This window comes from Notolepis coatsorum (genome assembly GCF_963971535.1).
Source record: "Notolepis coatsorum genome assembly, chromosome: 14".
NCBI lineage: Eukaryota > Metazoa > Chordata > Actinopteri > Aulopiformes > Paralepididae > Notolepis > Notolepis coatsorum.
The window spans coordinates 109,685,921-109,694,604 of record NC_140178.1 but is presented as its reverse complement, the minus strand read 5'-3'; positions in this window follow the sequence as shown (position 1 = coordinate 109,694,604).

The following is an 8,684-nucleotide window of genomic DNA, read 5'->3' as shown; positions in this document are numbered from 1 at the left end:
AATAATACTTAAAATAATAATACTTAGACAAACGCACACAATTGGCACAAGTGTAAATTATGCATTCGTCACGCAGTTTCAACATCGACAAACTTAGCTCAACTCGTTTGCCAGCTTGCTGTGGAGCCTATGGTCACAAGTTTGAATCACTCTTAGTTCAATTTTTTTTTTTTTTTTTTTACGTTTAATTAATTTATCATCTCTCTATATTAACGTAACTAGCTATTCATATCAATCGAAATAACGTTCATCTCTCTATATTAACGTAACTAGCTATTCATATCAATAACGTATTGTATTGTTTTCATCTCTCTATAACGTGATTCCATCAACACATAGGTCATATTTAGACCAAATTGACTAGGTTGCGCAAGTCAATCAATAGATTACACTTTCTGTAGGCGTAACACTCACCTACTCATTCTGTTGTGACACAACATGACAGTTTGAACCAATGTGTAAAAAATCTGTTTTAGATTAGGCTGTAAAAATCATCAATTTATTGCCATCATGGACCAATAACAGAACAGATTGACAGGTGGTGACAAAGCACAAGACTGGGCATTTATTTAAAAAACATACCCTAACCACAGATATTTAAAAGGTAATTAACAGGCATGTTATGCAACATATATCCACTCTTAATATAGAGAGATGATAAATTATTTAAAACGTAAAAAAAAAAAAAAAATTGAACTAAGAGTGATTCAAACTTGTGACCATAGGCTGCACAGCAAGCTGGCGAACGAGTTGAGCTAAGTGCGTCGATGTTAAAACTGAGTGACGAATGCATAATTTACACTTGTGCCAATTGCGTGCGTTTGTCTAAGTATTATTATTCTAAGTATTATTATTATTATTATTATTATTATCTACCGGTGTGGCGGCAAAACCTGCATTATTATTATTATTAAAACCTGCGTGTGTGAGCGTGTGGGGGTAAAAACAAAATGCGCATGCGCGCGCTACCGGCGTAGGGGCGAAACGAGCGTAGATCGCTGGCCAATCAGAGCAACGCGGAAGGAAACGTTTGTTGCCGAAAGGATACACGCATTTTGGGCTCATGGGAGAGCGCGGGGGGAGGGGAGCGCGTGGATGAATGTTGATTAGAGAGCCTTGATGTAAGCGGTTGTAGTGACGGCTAGCCACTTACGTCAAGGAACATTCTAATCAACATTCATTAATTTAACCCCCCCCCCCCCTCTTCCCCCGCCCACTCACGAGCTCCATGTAACGCGGAAGTCTAGTGGGTCTATTTCCCATTTCCCCTCGACTCGATGTAGTAAGAGGCACACAGTACAGTAAATGACCAAGTATGGTTTTGTCAATATTCCAATGTACAGTTTTGCTTGTACAGTTGTACAGTGTCCCCCACCCAGTCACCACCCAACCCCACCCCACCTACCCAACCTCCTCCAATGTACAGTTTCTACGTCAAATGTATATACTCTCTTTTCTGGACTCTTTTTGTATCACAAACAGTACTGTATTTGCAAATCTGGTATGTCATAAATGTATAGATGTAGCAGTAGCCTACTGTCTAATGTCTATCTGTATGTCATGTATGTCATATGTTATGATGAATTGAAAATGGGGGACCCTGATGTAAACAAGACGAAAGTCTTTCTCTGGTCTGCATCCCCTTAAAGGGGAACTATCTTATAAATGGCATTTTTGAGTGTTTAGCATTGTTTCCTAGCTATGTGAACTTATATTAATATGATCTATGTCTCTAATTCTCATATTGGTGCATTCTTCCAATTCTCCTCTCACAATATTCACCCTCACTGAACTGAGTCATCTGAAAATGTGATGATTTGTGATGTCAGAAAGACACTGCTGCATGATAATGGCGAGGTACAAGATGAGCTGCACACAGTGGTTGGAGCCCAGGCTCAAAACAGCTTGAGATATTGAGGTAGAAAAATGCTGTTTTTGAGTACTTGATTAGAAATACAAAACAATGAATAAAAAAATAAAAAATATTACAGAGGTGTTCCATAGACTCACAGGAATTGTGTAAAAGTGCCCAAATAGTGAAAGAAATAGTAAAATAGTTCCCCTTTAACAATTGTATGTATTGAGCTGTACTGTACTGTACCCATTCTGCAATCTGTTAATAAAGTTTTCAATCAATCAATCAATCAATCAATCAATCAAGGGATGCTCGATATTGGCTTTTTTACCGATACCGATATACCGATATTGTCCAACTCTTAATTTCAAATACCGATATCAACCGATACCGATATATGCAGGGTTTCCCCCCCCCCCCCAAAAAACGGAATAATTTCAGGTAATTTACATTACATATCTCTTGTTGTGGAATTAACACAACATTATGCATACTTTTGACAATAAATAAAATCAGAATTTGTTCTTACTTGCTTGCCTGGGTAAATAAAGGTTATAGAAATGTAAAAAAAAAAAAAAAAAAAAATTGAAAACCAATACCGATATTTTCCGATATCACATTTTAATTCCAATATCGGCCGATAATATCGGTAGGCCGATAATATCGGACATTCAACACCCATTGGACAATCGACAAGCTACAAACACAAGTCCCAATCGGAGTTGACGTTCTTCTTCTTCTTCTTCTTCTTCTTCTTCTTCTTCTTCTTCTTCTTCTTCTTCTTCTTCTTCTTCTTCTTCTTCTTCTTCTTCTTCTTCTTCTTCGTCTATGGGGTTAATGGCGGGTCGCAACCACAGAAAGGCACAACTAGAGTGGATAAGGCAAGAACCCGGCAAAGAAAATAAAACAATAAAGAAAAACCAACAAACCAAGAACAAACGAAACAAAAAATACCCAACCCTAACATCACCACCCTATACAAACCTAATAAAAATAAAACCTGAACACAAACAAAAGAAATTAAATTCAGTTGACGTTGTTAAGCCGCTCTGGTCTAATTCTCCACTTGCACAACCTGAAAGTAGGCACTTCCGGCTGACTTCCGGTTGCGAATGGTACTTCCTGTCCCATCCAAATACATTGTTTTTAGCTACTTTTCTCCCGTTATTTAAACAACTTTGTCGTCACAGAGAGGCAATGAAACGTTTGTATTATTATAGTATAGAATGTATTTAATAAGCAAACGTTTGTCAGCAGGGTTTTTGGGCTGTATTTCATGAAAAAACGTTTACTGTTAGTTTACTTGCTAATTAAGGCTAATGCTGGCTAACAGAAGCTAGCGCAAGAAACGACGCCGCAAAGTATTGTTTATAGTGCATTTCTTGCCACCTTATAGCATTTGTACATTTGTATGACAGTCTATAATGCCCCCCTGTGAGGTTTTTCCGGACGTTTTGGTAATGATTTTCACTATAAAATCATATTTCTAAATGACAGGAAGTTGATGAAAACTGTCCGGAATAGCTTTGAGCTAAAGATCTTTGCCGATGCATTCCATTCTAAACGTAACGTTAGTTGTTCAAAACATTATTTACCTGTCTATATAATTTGTTCCTCAACGTTATATAGACAGACCATGTTTTGTAAACTAACTGCAGCCTGCTACAGTTAGAAGCTAACGTTAGCCAGCAAGCTGCAGTTAGAAGCTAACGTTAGCCAGCAAGCTGCAGCCTGCTACAGTTAGAAGCTAACGTTAGCCAGCAAGCTGCAGCCTGCTACAGTTAGAAGCTAATGTTGAGGAACAAATTATATAGACAGGTAATGTTTTGAACAACTAACGTTACGTTTAGAATGGAATGCATCGGCAAAGATCGTTAGCTCAAAGCTATTCCGGCCAGTTTTCATCAACTTCCTGTCATTTAGAAATATGATTTTATAGTGAAAATCATTACCAAAACGTCCGGAAAAACCTCACAGGAGCATTATAGACTGTCATACAAATGTACAAATGCTATAAGGTGGCAAGAAATGCACTATAAACAATACTTTGCGGCGTCGTTTCTTGCGCTAGCTTCTGTTAGCCAGCATTAGCCTTAATTAGCGTGAGCAAGTAAACTAACAGTAAACGTTTTTACATGAAATACAGCCCAAAAACCCTGCTGACAAACGTTTGCTTATTAAATACATTCTATACTATAATAATACAAACGTTTCATTGCCTCTCTGTGACGACAAAGTTGTTTAAATAACGGGAGAAAGTAGCTAAAAACAATGTATTTGGATGGGACAGGAAGTACCATTCGCAACCGGAAGTCAGCCGGAAGTGCCTACTTTCAGGTTGTGCAAGTGGAGATGGACAGCCAATCACTGTGTGCCTTACGCCGGGCCAATGAATGTTCTAGACATAGTCCACGGGCCAGAGGCCAACATGTCACTTGTCGGTACCACTCAAGGTGACAAAACTTACATATCATTTGCTGCAACGTCCCTCATATGGGACGTTTTTCGGATTTTTTGCAACCGGCACTTTGGCGACTTCTCGAGTTACACGCCGGTATTTGAGGCTTGTGCAAAGTACACGGTATTGCGCAAAATACCACTCCCGACTCAGGCTGCAGTAGTTCCATCAATCTAGATCTGATCTCGAAAATGATTGTGGATCGTTGAAGCCAATGAGTGTGGCTTTCCAATGATACCCCACATGGGGATCTAAATACAAAAAACACGAAGAAACACGAAAACAGGAAGAGCAGAGTGAATTGAAGTCTATGAGAAAACTGAGTTTTTCTTTGTACACAGTTTACCAAAATCACTCATAATCACTCATTTTTTAATGGATCTTTATGAAATCTGGATATGTACTACATAAGGCTTCAGGCTATGGCTCTGGATTTGTCAGCCATACCACATTCTGCGGAAATACTACCTCTGGACAGTACTACTAACTACTACAGAAAAACTTGAGTAACAAGTTTTTTTACAACTCAAGTTCAGACCTATGTAACTCTATTACTTTAGCACTAAAAGTGAATTCAGAATGTCATCTTTCAAAAGAGACCAGGCTCATGCATGTGCTATAAGTATAAAGTATGTTGTTTTGGTTTGCAGTCCTAAGTTCAAGTTAAAAAATTGCCACTTTTCTGCCCGCTTGTTAAGAGGTTAAAAGATCTATGTCTGTAGATGATATTTTGGTATGATAGCCCTTCCGGAGTGGTAGCTTTATCATAATTATCAAGTCATGAAGTATACCCACCCCCTCAGGAAATAGCATTTCAGATGCTGGTGCATATCCTGCTTTAGACTCACGTAGAGGACATCTGTCAATATGTCATCTTTCATTCAAGCTAAGATGTGAATCTTTCTGACCAATATAGAGGTCACTGGATCTCTTTGAACAGTCAACAACACACATTTTACACGATTTTCGCCTAAATGATATACTATCTTTTAGCCTTGTGTCATCGAGGAGCAACAGGGACACAAAATACAAAATCTACAACACTCTCAGGACCATGAGGATTCAGGAAATGTATAATATGCCTATACTATTTCTTGTCAGGGGTGATTGTGAGCCTTAAATTAGAAGAGCAGTATTAATATTTGTTTATTAAGATTTGTTTATTAAGGACAATGCAAATGAATGAACATCATGTATGCATAACATCACAGCATGATAAGGACGTAAATATGCCGGGAATAGCACAGGGCTAATTTCCACCCGTAGTCCTATTAGGCTCCTATTAAACTATACAGAACAGCCACTAGGATATAATAATAATAAATAATAATAATAATAATAATAATAATGCAGGACCTGCCGCTCAGAGGTCTTTAATTGGCATGCAATTATCCTCAACACACACACACACACACCGGAACACACGCATGCATTGTCTCTGTAGGATCGCCGATGCGATTCGTGAGCTGCGATTAACCCATCCCGTCGTCCTTCCCCCCCCAAGGGCAGCCGGGAGCAGACAGGCGTCAACGTGAGCCGCGCCAGGGGGCCAATCCAAGTGCTCCTGTCCGTCTTCGTCAAGGACGCCACAGCGTTAGCGATCTGTTGTTGTGCATGTTTTTCCATTGGGTTTATCTTATCGGGGGGGAAACCCTTGCGAGCACGGGGGGAGAACATGCAAACACCACACAGAAAGGCCTGGGAGATACCCCACCTGGGTACCTGGCATCATGGAACCCTGGACCTTCTTGCTGTTAACCACTACACCACCGTGCCGCTTAATGTCACAAAGTGGTCCGTCTTTATCATACATATATACAGGACATAAAGGACACCACAATGAGATAAGGAACCATTTTTTATAAACAACCTATTAAACAGAACAACATTATAAACAAAATTAACATTGAAAATGAATCATACATTTAATCCCACAGTATACAGTATCGTTATTAATGGGAATAGGCCTATGTCAAGATCTGATTATAGTCAGGCTATCACGATCTGTGTGTACTTAAGATAGAGTTGAGATGGGTAACCTAGTCCAGAATCACCCCATAATGTCCCTCAAACTGCTCGTCTCTCTCATCCTCTGACTCCTCGTGTTCGAAGTCAGGTTCTGGATCATCCTGCAGTTTTTGGTTGCTGCATGTCTGTAACTTGCACATATCTGTGCATGCCAGTCCATTTGATAAGCATGTGCAGCTTGGCATTTTCCATGAACGGACACACTTGCATGTTAGCAATTCCAGGACTACATCTGGTGCAGGTGGGGAGCGCATCCAGTAAATTGCCAGCTTACTCTCATCGTCTTTCCATCCATGCTCTGTAGGACTTGGGACCACAGGGTTAGACTGCAGACTGCTCTTCCAGATTGCTGCCTGATAGTTGGCTTGTTCAACATGCAGGAAGAGACAGTCTCTACATGGTGGCAGTTGGCTGGACTCGACCTCTCCCCTTTTGGTACAGAAGAGCTGGTAGCGCAGTTGGTTCACCTCTACCGGTGCTTCTGTTAGCAGAGTACATGTGACATGTAAACTCCTCAATTCTCTAGTCCACTGAAGGTTTCTTGGTAGGAAGTATCCTTCTTCACCATCTTCAGGGCATTTAGCTTCCCCCGGCCAGCGAATGCACTGACAGTGTCACAGCCAATTAGGCTGTCACAGAGGCTGTCTCCAACTGAGCTTGCAAGTTTGCTGTGTTCACATATCGTGTGCGATTCTGGGTCCCACACTTCATGTAGATGGGATAGGTCATGTCCTTCTGGAAGGCAAGACAAAGCACCATGACACCAGTGTCCTCAGCTATCCTGCACCTGGTGCTCTAGTGCGGCATCTAGTGGCTGAATATTATCTATAGCACCGTATTATCTATCTTAAACAATTCCCCATAATAGGGATATTTTGGGATTCACGATTCCAACATTGAAATATTGAGGAGTTTCCATGTCACATGGAAATTGCCAGCTGGCAAAATATTTCAAAATGTTCAGTTGCTATAGCATGCACTTATCTGTGTTTCATTACACATGAGTGCATGCTTACCAACTGTTCACCTGTTTTATTGCAACACTACTATCACCGACATCTAAGAAGGGAGACATCCCCCCTTGAACTGGCCCTTCTATGGATGTGGTGCATTTTTTCCTATTGCTAGGTTTTTAGTGAGTTTTTCCTTACCTTCGCATGGGGTATGTCTGGGAGTGTTGCATTCATTTATTTAAAAAAAAATTGGACTTTATGGTGTTTTTGTTTTGTTCTTGATTTATTGCGATGTTTCTTCTTGACTTGACATGTCCGCCCATGGGGACATTAACGTGTGTTGTCGGGCCTTACAAATACATTTGATTTGATTTATAATTACACTGTAGCACTCAACACATGCTTATTATTACACTGTAGCACTCAACACTTTGATGATGTTTCTCAGCTGATAGATTTGTGCCCTTCCTGATGACCTTGTCGTACAGAAGTTGTAAGTCGCTTTGGATAAAAGTGTCAGCTAAATGACTAAATGTAAATGTTATTAAATGGACTGGCATGCACAGATATGTGCAAGTTATAGACATGCAGCAACCAAAAACTGCAGGATGATTCAGAACCTGACTTCGAGAACTTGAGGAGTCAGAGGATGAGAGAGACAAGCAGTTTGAGGGACATTATGGGGTGATTCTGGACTAGGTTACCCATCTCAACTCTATCTTAAGTACACACAGATCGTGATAGCCTGACTATAATCAGATCTTGACATAGGCCTATTCCTATTAATAACGATACTGTATACTGTGGGATTAAATGTATAATTCACTTTCAATGTTAATTTAGTTTATAGTGTTATTCTGTTTAATAGGTTGTTTATAAAACTCTAAGTGGTTCCTTATCTCATTGTAGTGTCCTTTATGTCCTGTATATGTATGATAAAGATAGACCACTTTGTGACATTATCCTAGTGGCTGTTCTGTATAGTTTAATAGGAGCCTAGTACTGCTCTTCTAATTTAAGGCTCACAATCACCCAACAAGAAATTGTATAGGCATATTATACATTTCCTGAATCCTTATGGTCCTGAGTGTTGTAGATTTTGTATTTTATGTCCTGTTGCTCCTAGATGACACAAGGCTAAAATATAGTATATCATTTAGGTGAAAATCGTGTAGAAATGTGCTTGAATGACAGATGACAGTCCCCTTTTAAAATGATACCAAAGACAATATGGTGAAACATTGACAGATGTCCTCTACGTGAGTCTAAAGCAAGATATGAAATGCATTTCCGGGGGGGGGGGGGGGTATACTTCATGACTTGATAATTATGATAAAGCTACCACTCCGGAAGGGCTATCATACCAAAATATCATATACAGACATAGATC